The following is an 11,860-nucleotide window of genomic DNA, read 5'->3' as shown; positions in this document are numbered from 1 at the left end:
TGTTTTGTTTTTTAAAGGCTGCAAGGATTTTGTGAAAAAGGAATCCAGGGGATAGGATTTTGTCCATACCAGTTTAAATGTTCTACAGTTACATTTTTAAAATGATTTATTTTATTTTTAAGCCTGTATGTGTGTGTGTGTGTGTGTGTGTGTGTGTGTGTGTGTGTTACATGAGTGTAATGCCAAAAGAGCCCAGAAGAAGGCATTGGGTCCTCTGGTGGTGTAGTTACAGTTTGTTGTGAGCCACCTGACATGGGTGCTGGGGGCTGACCTCAGGTCCTTTGCAGATCAGCAAGCACTCTTACATACTGGTATCTCTCCAATATCCCATTGTTAAATTTCATCTCTCCTCTGTTCAAAGATTATAGAGTCTGATGACAGAGGCCCAGTCAGCCTCTTATGTACATTGGATTTAGATGTTGTTTTTCTCTTAAGTTAATGATGAAGATGATCACACTGCTGTTAAAAAGGATTCAGAAAATTAATGTAACACCTATGTCAATTTTAGATCCTTGAATTAGATAAGAATACTTTCCTAAAAATATTTAAAGTACTTTAATGCAATTCTGTTCAAATGTTTTATCATAAAATTATGAAAAACAGGGGAGCAAAGAACAAGCGCTACCCTAGTGTATAGACCATTTCCTTTATATTGGAATTTATATTAGCACAAGTTTTTATATAGAAAAATCCATTTCCTATAACAAACACTTTGCATTTAAAAACTGAATTTATTTTTTGAGATATTATCTTTCAAGGACACGAAAATTATACATATTAGTGAGATACCATGTGAAACTTTGGTACATGTAATCATTGTATGATATTCTGTATTTAAAGATTTCTCTGTGGTGAAAGCATCAGGCCACTTTCCTTCTAGCATTTTCAGATAAATAGCCTCCGTTCCACTGGGTAATGGCACATAAAACTTTTTACTGCCACCGCATGGAGGTTCCATACTCATGGCAGAGTCTTCTGTTGTTCTCAACTTTCTATTCTCCCAGCATCTGGGAATCAACATTTTTAGATTTCCTATATGATTGAATGCATGTAGAACTTGTCTTTTTGTGCCTTATTTCACTAAATAGTACTATCTCTACTTCCACTATTGATTCAAACATCAGGGTTTTATTGTTTTTGTGACTAAATAGCATTCTGTGGTGTATAGGTGACAGACTTTCATTATGATGAACGCTTCTATCCATTGTGTCTATTGTGAGTATTGCTACAATAAACATGAATGTGCAGATATCTCTCATGCATTGATTACATTTTCTTCCAGTATATGCCCAGGACCTGAAATAAGGGGTTGTCTGCATTGTGATTTGAAGATGAAATGTCCCTTACAGGCTCTTGTATTTCAACACTTGGTTTCCAGCTGGTTGGGAAGGTCATGGACTTCTTAAGAGGTAAGGCCTTACCAGAGGAAGTATATTTCTGAGTGAGCTTTTTCAGATTTTGTAACCGATCCTACTTTTTATTCACTCTCTATTTCTGGACTGATGATGCACTGTGGTGGGTTAGCTTCATGCTCTTACTGGGACGCCTTCCCAGCCACTACAGAATGTATACCCCATTCTGCAATTGTGAGCCAAAATGAACCTTTCTTCTTTCAGACATCCTTTTCAGAATATTTTATCACAGCAATGGAAAAGTCATAGCCACTATGGCAATTTTCTTTTGAATTGACAAATGTCTGTATATATTGTTTTATATTATGACTATCCTAACTTACATTACTAGCAATACTGTACCTAAGGTTCCTTTTCTTCCTATCCTTGCCACTGCTTGCTATCTTTTGTCTTTTTCTTTCCCCTTTCTCTTGTGTTGGGGGTCATGTGAGGGCAGTGCTCTACCAACCAGTGTAATGGCTATTCCTGGTTGTCAGCTTGACTGTATTTGGAATGAGTTACAGCCTAGAATTGGAAGGCTCACCTGAGATCCAGATCTTGAGGCTGGGATATATAAGTTTCTGACCTGGATCTTGGCATGGAGGTCTTGAGGCATAGTGGCTATGAATCCCAGGAGACTAAGGCAAGGAACTTTCTGAGTTCAAGGTCAGCCTGGAACAAAACAAGTCTAGATTTAGGCATGGTGGTACATACCTTTAATCTGATACATCTTCTGCTGGAGAGCTACATAAGGACATTGGAAAAAAGAAGATTCGCTACTTGCATTTACTTGCCAGCACATCTGTTGGGATCTACTAGCCTTGTGGAACTAAGCAACTATTAGATTCATTTTTGAGGAGTTGGACGACAGACTGTAAGTCATCATAACAAATTCCCTTACTATATAGAGACTAGCTATAAGTTCTGTGACTCTAGAGATACCTGACTAATAGAACCAGTTAGCAATTTTAAATAGAATGCTCATTTCTATTGTGTTTTAAATAAAGTTTCTTAGTTCTTTTGAAATCTATGTACACCTTTATTTCAATTCCTTAAACAAGAGTCTAAGAATCTGGAAAATCTAGTGAAGATGAAAGGTAACAGAAATATTCCATATATTCCTTGGTATTATTCACATTAGATAATAATTCACACATAAACAAAGTATGCAACATGAATGAAGAATATAAGACATCTCAACTTGTATACATGGTTATGGTTGAAGGGAGAATTGAAAGTTATTGTGTCATTAGATAATACTTAACAAGGCCAGGTTCAGTTAATAGTTAGTGCCATATATCAAGAGCCCTGATTAGACAGACATGCCTATTACTCAGTCCCCAGAACACTTGTAGACATTAGGAACATGTAGTTAATGTGAGCCTTGGCGGCATCTCTTATGCCTATCTAATTTTAGATAAAATGAATTTTGTGATGGATAGAATCTGCATATTCTGAAATATCAAATGTGTTCCAAGATACTATTAAGAATGTACACCTTTTTGGTTCTAGAAATAGATACACAATGAATCATTTTTGCTGCAATGAAAATTTCTCACTGCTTCAGAGTAGAGTAATAAACATTTCAGAGGTGTTGAATTAGACAGCCTGCCAGCCTTGCTTGGCATTAACTGAATAATTTCTTTCCCATATGTTAAATGCTCCTAATATCCTTTGCATATTATAGAATTACCACTCACCCATCCTTTAATAATTTATCACATATTGAGAGCCTTCTTAATTTGTACCGAAGATGAGAAGTGAAATGGTGCCATTGGATGCTCACAAAGTATTACTGTGCCATACCATTACCATGTAAAAACTGTTATAAAGAAGACAGGCACGGTTCTACACAGCTGTAGTCCCAGCTTTTGGGAGTCTTTGGCTGTAGTAAAATGAGTCTGAGGCAGCCTGGTCTACAAAGCGACTCTGTCTCATGTAGTTTTATTGAGAAAAGGAAATGCTCTTCAAGTGCAAATGTTGAAAACATGTCAGTTAGGAAGGAAGAAGCAGCAGAAAGGATCTATCCTATGCCATGGAGACCATAGGTAATAAAGACATGGTAGTGTGGGGTTTAGATTGTGGCTCACAATGGAGCATATGATTAATCATGTTGATGATTAGTCTTTGATCTCCAGTACTACTGATAAGAATATGCTATTGTTTCTTTTGAAAATTGCCAAAAGTAAGTTTCAATTGTTCTTACCACAAAATATGTGATATAACTTATGATTCATTTTAGCTACTTCACAAGGAGTATGTATATCATCCTGTTACAATGAATATATTTCTTTCCTAATTAAAAATGAATCTTGAGGAAAAACGGAGAATAGCAGACAACATGACAGTTTCATTACCCTGTGCTGTTGTAACATGATCCCCGATGTTGGGTAATATATAAGGGTAAGGAGTTTTGAGCTCAAAACTGTGGAAAGAACAAATGGCTTACTGTTATTGTCTGGATGGTATTACATCAGGAGCACATTGAAATCATATGGTAAGACAAGACACAAGAGAAAATGAGCCAAAAGAATTGAACTCACAATAAAACCTTATTCTCGTGGGCTCTAACTCACTTCTAGAAGACCTTATTTACTTTCAAGAGAGACCATTGATTCATAAGGATGGAATTTCCATAGCTTAATTACACTGACTAGTCCCACTTCTCAACACCACTGTAGTGAAGACCACACTTCCAGTATGTGAAGCAATGGGACACAAATCACATCTAAACCACAGAGTGGTCTGTCCCTCTTCTCTCTCTCTCTTTTCTTTCATGCTTTGTGTTTGTTTGTGTGTGTGTGTGTGTGTGTGTATCTGTGTGTATGTGTCAGATATAGGTTATTGGTCAACCTCAGGAATCTTCCTCAATCACTCATTGATGGGCAGTGTTAATGGACAACTTGACAGAATCTAGAGTCATCTGGGAGGTAGATCTTTGACCATGTCTGTGTGGGAGATTACCTTGAATGCATTTGGATGGACAATTTGTGTCTGTGGGTAGTGCCATGCCCTAGCTGCAATACTGGACTGCATATAAGGAGAAAGGGGAATATAGTAATGGCATGCCTCTATGACAGTTTTTGATTCTGGTTGCATTGTGACTGTGATCTCACTTCAAGCTCTTATCTCCTTGACTTGCACCCCATGATGGACTATACCCTTGCACTATGAGTTAGAATACATTGCCGTCCCCTCTCGCACCCCCCGTTTTTTATCTCTCCTGTAAGTTGCCTTTGTCAAGTACTTTACGACAGCACTAGGAAAAGGAAACCGAAGGAGCTTCCATTTTACTTTCGGAGTCAGGGTATTTTTCTGAATCAGATACTTGCTGATTGGCTAGACCAGCTAGCTGTCCACTAATCTCTAGCATTCCTCCTGTTGCTACCTCTCCTCTGCCCATATTATAGATGTGCACTACTGCTCCCATATTTTGTGTTTGTGTATTTATGTGTTTATTTATCGAACTCAGGTCCTCAAGCTAACATGGCAAACATCATCCACAACATCTTCCCAACCCCTTTAAAGAAATGTTTTTCTACAAACCCATATGACTCTGAAGAAGATTTCACTAACCAAAGTCACATTCCACAGGCTGGACTAAAGATTTCTTCTGGTGTCATATACCCATGTGTGAATTTTCTTTTTACTGAGTTCACAAAAGTATTAAAAATTGTCTCTTGAGTGCCAAGCCACCAGGCCATGCCTGGCTGAAGTTTGTGGTCCATGTTACCACAGAGGGCCATAGAGTTGTCTGTGGTCTGTGCTGCACACCGAAGCCGTGTTGGTGTCTGTGGATCATGCTGCCTGAGTGGCCTGTGTTGCCACCTGAGGCCATGTAGGTATCTGTGGTCCAGGTTACCTCTGAGGGCCTTGTCTGGTTTCGTGGTCACATTGCAGCTAGGAGCTGTATTTGTGGTCTGAGCTGTCTCCAGGAAGTGTCTCAGGGCCTGTGATCCATGTTCCCAATGGCAGTGAAGAGCAAGAAGGCTCCTTTTGCTGTGGTATGTGATTGTGGATGTGCGGCTGAGAGAGAGGAACATGGAAGGCTTCTTGATCCGCCTTCCCTGACCCCCATCAAGACAGTCACAGCCTAGACAGGAAGATACTACAGATATTTTATTTTATTTTATTTTATTTTATTTTTTTATTAGATATTTTCTTTATTTACATTCCAAGTGATATTTCCTCTCCTGGTTAGAGAATTCTTAAGAAGTGTTACGGGGATGCTGAAGTGTGGCTCTCCCCAGTTGGTGGCCTTTAACGGGATGTGGGAGGGGAAGGATTCAGCTCTATTGAAGGGCCAGGCTACTGAGAGTTTGGATGTGCTCCAGTGAGTATATACATAACACAAGTTGGACTTAGTTTTATTGTTCTCACTTTTATTTTTAACTCTTGAGGGGGGAGCAGAAATGGAAGGACTGGGAAGTGGGCAAGGTGGACATTTTCAAAGAATCAATAAAATATGTTAAAAATTCTCTTGAGCTAAAGATGAAGCCCAGGTAACTGGAGCAAAGATTGTGGTAGACTCAGACACAGGAGGACCTGGCTGGGGAGGTGGCCATAAGCTGCCGTCATTCTGCCTAGTTGTGAGTAGAGTGGTCCAAGATGGAAAGTCATAAACCAAGTTCTAGCAAAGAAGAGTTAGTATTTAATATCTTACCCAGAAAAATTAAGCAACTTCCAGACCCAGAAAGAAATCTGCTTGAACATGGATCACCATATATTGGACTTAATGCTGTTTTGGGGGGCCGAATAGCCAACAGTCTATCTCGGTGCATCTTGAACATGATACAAGCTAGGATAGCTTCTCGCTTACCAATGGCTGTGACCCCATTTTTGACAGTGAACCTGTCCTACAATAGCTTTGTGAGTTATCTTTGGAGTATAGGTGATTTGAACTGTGAAACCTGTACCACCACACAGGGTGCACTAGTTGGTTTTGTTCTGGGTGATCTGTCCTATGCTTTTGGCAATATCCCTGAATGCCTTGCTGCCAAGTATGAATCAAGCACCCTACCACAGCTGGGAAACATCTTCAATTACTGAATTAGGGTTTCTAAGCCTGTCTTTAGAAAAATGTTATTTCCTACTTTACTTCAGACTGTGTTTGTAGCATACCTTGGGTCTAGACAATATAAACTCCTTATAAAGGCCCTTCAGTTTACCTGAACCTGGCTTAGAAATTCGTTGATTTGGCCCTGAGCAGACCTTGGGTGCAAGCTCCACAGCCAGTCCCACAACACCCAGAGGAAGCTCCACTCCCAGGCATTCTAACACGCCCAGGATCACAGGATCACAGAATCACAGGATAACAGAGACAGATTGACTATGAGGAGTTCTGACACAACCAGGATCACTGGAAGGACAGGCTCCAGTCAGATTTAGCAACAGCAGGTAGCACTAGAGATAACCAGATGATGTGGGGCAAGCGTTAGTTTGTAAGCAACACAAACTAAGGTTACTTGGCATCATCAGAACCCAACTCTCACACATAGCAAGTCCTGGACACACCATCAATTGGAAAAGCAAGATTCAGATATAAATCACTTCTTATGATGATGATACAGGACTTTAAGAAAGACATAAATAACACCCTCAAAGAAATACAGAACACAGGTAAACAGCTAGAAGCCCTTCAAGAGAAAACACAAAAATCCCTTAAAGAACTACAGGAAAACACAATCAAACATGTGAAGGAAGTAAGTAAAACCACCCAGAATCTAAAAATGGAAATAGAAACAATAAAGAAATCACAAAGGGAGACAACCCTGGAGATAGAAACCCTAGGAAAGAAATCAGGAGTCATAGATGCAACTCTCAATTACCATAGATGGAGAACACAAGATATTCCATGACAAAACAAAATTTACACAATATCTTTCCACACATCCAGCCCTACAAAGGATAATAGATGGAAAACATCAACATTAGGAGCAAAACTATACCCTAGAAGAAGCAAAAAAGTAACCTTTCAACAATCCCACACAAACCTAATTACTTTTTCTTAGTGTCTTAATATGAAAATTAATATTACCAACATATCTTAATTGATTGAAATCCAAAAATATGAGGAATTAGAAATTTGTTGACTGTCATTCAATGATCTCTTTAATTTGGTAATTGGAGAAATAGGTCCAATATTGTACAATCCATATACACTTTCAGGTTGTTTGTATGTGCCAGTGTCTTGTGTACAACATAAGGGTCTTGAAATTTTGCTTCTCCTATCTCAGCCTCTCTATTAGTAGTATTGTTTATTTGATATTTTTACACTATACTATGGTTTTCAGAACAGCTTATATATTTCAAAAGTATTTATATACCCAAAAGAAACATAGACATTTAAATTGGGAGGGGGCTTGTAAAAGAACAACAAAGAGTGAGCCTGAATGCTTTGCTTGATGTTTGTAACTCTTGTATCAAGTTTGAAGAAGAGGACTATATAAGTTACTCTTTCTCTGAGATGAATGCTTTTCCATATTATCACAGCCAATGAACCAGATTCTTACCCACACCTAATAATGTCTGTGCCACCCTACAAGCAGAACCATTGTTCATTGAAACAGTTGGTAAATGACTGTATGGATAGACCATCTTAATACACACACCATTTCTTAAATGAATGTAACCTGTTCTCTGTGGGCTGAGAATAAAGACACCCACTCAAGTCAAATAGCTTTGACCATAGCAGGAAGTCTGTATCCAAAAATCGCACCTACAATTCATTCCTTGGTGCAGCAGAACTGTAAACTCTCAGCTTAGCTATGATGGAGGTAAAATCCTTTGGTGATGTGAGGGTCATTGAAGTACAGTCTTATTACAATGAAATCCAATGTCTAAAAAGTGTTCTTATTTTGGGTTTGTACCACAGTAAGAGCCAAGATTTTAAGCTCTACTAAATACAAAACAAACAAACAAACAATCAAAAAGACTTTATATTTTTATGTTCATTTAAGAAAATACTAGTAGTGATATATTATTTTGAAATATACAGTTAATATGTTTGGAGTTATTTAAAATTTATATTGAGAAAAACATATGTATTTTCAGTATTGCTATAGACAAGCATCTACATAAGATGGTTAATTTGATTGTTGTTTTATATCAAACAACTTTTATAATACTCATTTTATTGTTATAATATTTTATAAATTTTAAAGAATATGACAAAAAGAGGTATTGTAGGTATTGAAGGGGGGTCTCTGTGAGGAGTTGGGGTACAAAAGGGAAACCAGAATGTGATGTAATTCTATTTACTTAAAGTATGTTTTTAAATGTTAAAACAAATTCAGATAATTCAAAATCATATAACTTTTCTCATAATGCAATAAAACTTAAAAAAAAAGAAATTCATTGATTTGAAACATTATGTACAATAAAAATAAAATGGTGGAAAAAAATTCTCTTTTACATGCTTAGTTTCGCATACCTTTTAAGGGCAGTAAGAGACACTACTCATCTTTGAATCAGTCGATACGCTAAGGGTGGACTTAGGGAAGGCAAAATGAAGAGGGAAGAACCAGCTTTCAGAGGATCAGGAAGACTGAATTCTCTCAGAACAGCACTAGAATGTTTGTGAGCAACCAACAGGACATCGTACGAGTGCTGGCTTAGACATTGGGCTGCGCGGGTGACTTTGACTCCCTAACCCTCGTCCTCTCTGCCCACCTCTAAAGTCAGCCATCATGCCGGTGGACTTTCCCTGAGACGGCTGACTGACATTTTGCTGATGATCTTCCGTTTTCCTGGGAACTGCCTGAGTTAAGTGCAGACTAGATGTGGGTGTGGTTTCTGAACCTGGGGCAACACTTAACCAGGGATACTGGGAAGCTCTTTCAGAAGTCTCAGATTTGTGTCTTTTGAGGAGGTGGGGACGAATTTTGTGAGATAACTCGCTTACTTCTGAGAGACTCCAGCAGGATCAAATCCGTGTTTATGGTAAAAAGGCATATGTATGCTTTTCCTCTTTTTTTTTTTTCACTCTCTCACTTCCTTCTTCTTGCTTCTTGAGGTCCTAGTCCAAACAACCACCTGAGCACGTGCCCCATTTCATGCTCTGCTGTCAGGACAACAGGGCCACGCAAGCCAGTATAAAAACCTCTATGGCACAGGCCTCCGAGCCATTTAAGATGGCCAGTACTCTTCAGCTCTCGGAAGTCCTCTCACCAGTAAGATTTCACACAGACATTTCTTGCACTCCTTTATCGACAAGTAGCTCCACCCAGAATATTTCTTTGTATGTTCGTTTGCTTGCTTGCTTCTGATCTTAGAATAGCTTTCTTCTATTCATTCCACAAGATTTATATAATTTTGATTTTGGTCTCACTTGTTTCACCAAGAAACAAGTACAAATCCACAATATCCCCCAAGGACAAGAACACCCAGATCTTCTTGGAAACCTTTTCAAATACTTTAAGTTGTAACTTATTAAGAATCCTCAAGAAGAAATGTGTGACCTGAATATTTCCAGTCTTTGTTTCCCCTGCCCTTTCAAGGACAAATCCAGTACGTGAGCCTCGGCGTCAACTCAAGAAATCATTGAGTGTATTTAATATCTATTTAATAATACATTTTAATGGATTTTTAGAGACCTTTATACAATACATCTTGATTACACTCACTCCGCTCCTAGTCCAACTGATTTAAGATTCATCCTCTCTTTCCTGTGTCCCCACTTTGTATCCTTTAAAATAAAGACTATCTTTCATCTGTTACCCTGGTCTTCTGGCTCTTATAGCCCCACTTCCCATTCTGTAATGTCCTCTGAGACTTAAGTATAGGGATTGTGTTATAAAAGCATTAACTGAGGATAGGCAAGTTATCTGTTCTGAAAGTCAGTTATCTCTGCATTTTGACCATTTGTAGATTTCTATAGTGATCTCCATTAGCTTCAGGAATGGAGATTCTCTGATGAAGGGTGAGAGCTGAGCTTATTTGTAGATATAAGGATACACATTTAGTATACTGGTAATTGTACTTGTTAACATGTTCCAGAGAAGTTTTGTAAAGGGGAGTGGATTTAGTATTGTGCTTTATAATGTGTTCTAGTATCCATTCCCTAGTTGTCTTTCCTTAGATCTCTCTTTTTCTTTTTCTTATTGGTTATTTTATTTATTTACATTTCAAATGTTACCCCACTTCTTGGTTTCCCCTCCACAAACTCTTTATCCCCTCCCTCTGCCTCTCTCTATGAGGGTGCACCCTACCCATTCCTGCCTCAGTACCCTAGCATTTCCCTACCCTGGGTCATTGAGCCTCCATAGGACCAAGGGCCTCTCCTCCCATTGATGCCAGATAAGGCCATCCTCTGCTACATATTCAGCTGGAGCCATTGGTCCCCCAATGTGTACTCTTTGGTTGGTGGTTTAGTCTGTGGGAGCTCTGAGGGTACTAGTTAGTTCATATTGTTCCTCCTATGGATTTGCAAACCCTTCAGCTCCTTCAGTCCTTACCCTAACTTCTCCATTGGGGTCCCTGTGCTCAGTCTTTGGCTTTGTGAATCCACCTCTGTATTGGTCAGATTCTGGCAGAGCTTCTCAGGGAACAGCTATACCAGGCTCATGTCACTAAGCATTTCTTTGCATCAGCAATAGTGTCTGGGTTTAGTGTCTGGAGATGGGATGGATCCCTAGGTGGGGCAGTGTCTGGATGGCCTTTCCTTTAGTCTCTGCTCTACTCTTTGTCCCTGCATTTCCTTTTGACAGGAAGAATTCTGGTTTAATATTTTTTGAGGTGGGTGAGTGGCCCCATCCCTCAACCGGGGGCTGTGCCTATCCACTGGATGTGGCATCTCCCAGTACCTGTCCATAGTTCTTTCCCCAAACCCAGATATCAGCGCTCCTCATCTCATCTGGCATATGGCACCAGCTCAGAGCTGTTATGAGATCCGACTTTATCTAAAGACTTGGTAGCAGTAGAAAGGAATCATAATACAAATTAGAAAGCAGCCTGTTATAAAAGTAAATTAATGAATCACAGCCATTGTGTACCTTAGGGACGCCTACCTTTCTATAGGTTTGTTGGTTCTGGACTGCTACCAGGGGGGTTTGCTCCCCCATGCTATAGCATTGCCGTGTCTTTATCTTCTCTTTTCCAAAGTCTTCAGACTCATCTCCCGTGTATTCCAAACTTTATGGCACATGGAACTTATCGTTAATGTGTTAAATAGTTTAGCTTTATCCTTTATTGTCAGCCTTATTAGACTACTCCAATTGCTGCCTTCAATCATACAAGTGTCAGTAATATATCCTCACTAACTAACTCAGGTCACTAATGTTTGTGATGTGCAGTAGTCAATGAGTGAGAAATTGTCAGACACTTTGAAAATCACAGCCCTCTTCAACTGTTGAAAGACAAAATCCTTAAGAGATCTTGTGGTTGAAATATTACTCAAGGCATCTCCCCTTAGGTGCCTGTATCAGAAAAAGCAGCCTTCAAGGAGACTGTTTTAGCCTTCCTCTCAGAAT

General features: G+C 39.1%; 1 pseudogene; it reads left to right on the top strand.

Moving 5' to 3' along the window:
• The first annotated feature begins 5,951 nt into the window (after window positions 1–5,951).
• Window positions 5,952–6,585, top strand: LOC116086528 (annotated as a pseudogene).
• The last annotated feature ends 5,275 nt before the right edge of the window (window positions 6,586–11,860 follow it).

Source organism: Mastomys coucha, unplaced genomic scaffold (assembly GCF_008632895.1).
Source record: "Mastomys coucha isolate ucsf_1 unplaced genomic scaffold, UCSF_Mcou_1 pScaffold12, whole genome shotgun sequence".
Classification (NCBI taxonomy): Eukaryota; Metazoa; Chordata; class Mammalia; order Rodentia; family Muridae; genus Mastomys; species Mastomys coucha.
This window is presented reverse-complemented; position numbering and strand designations above follow the sequence as displayed.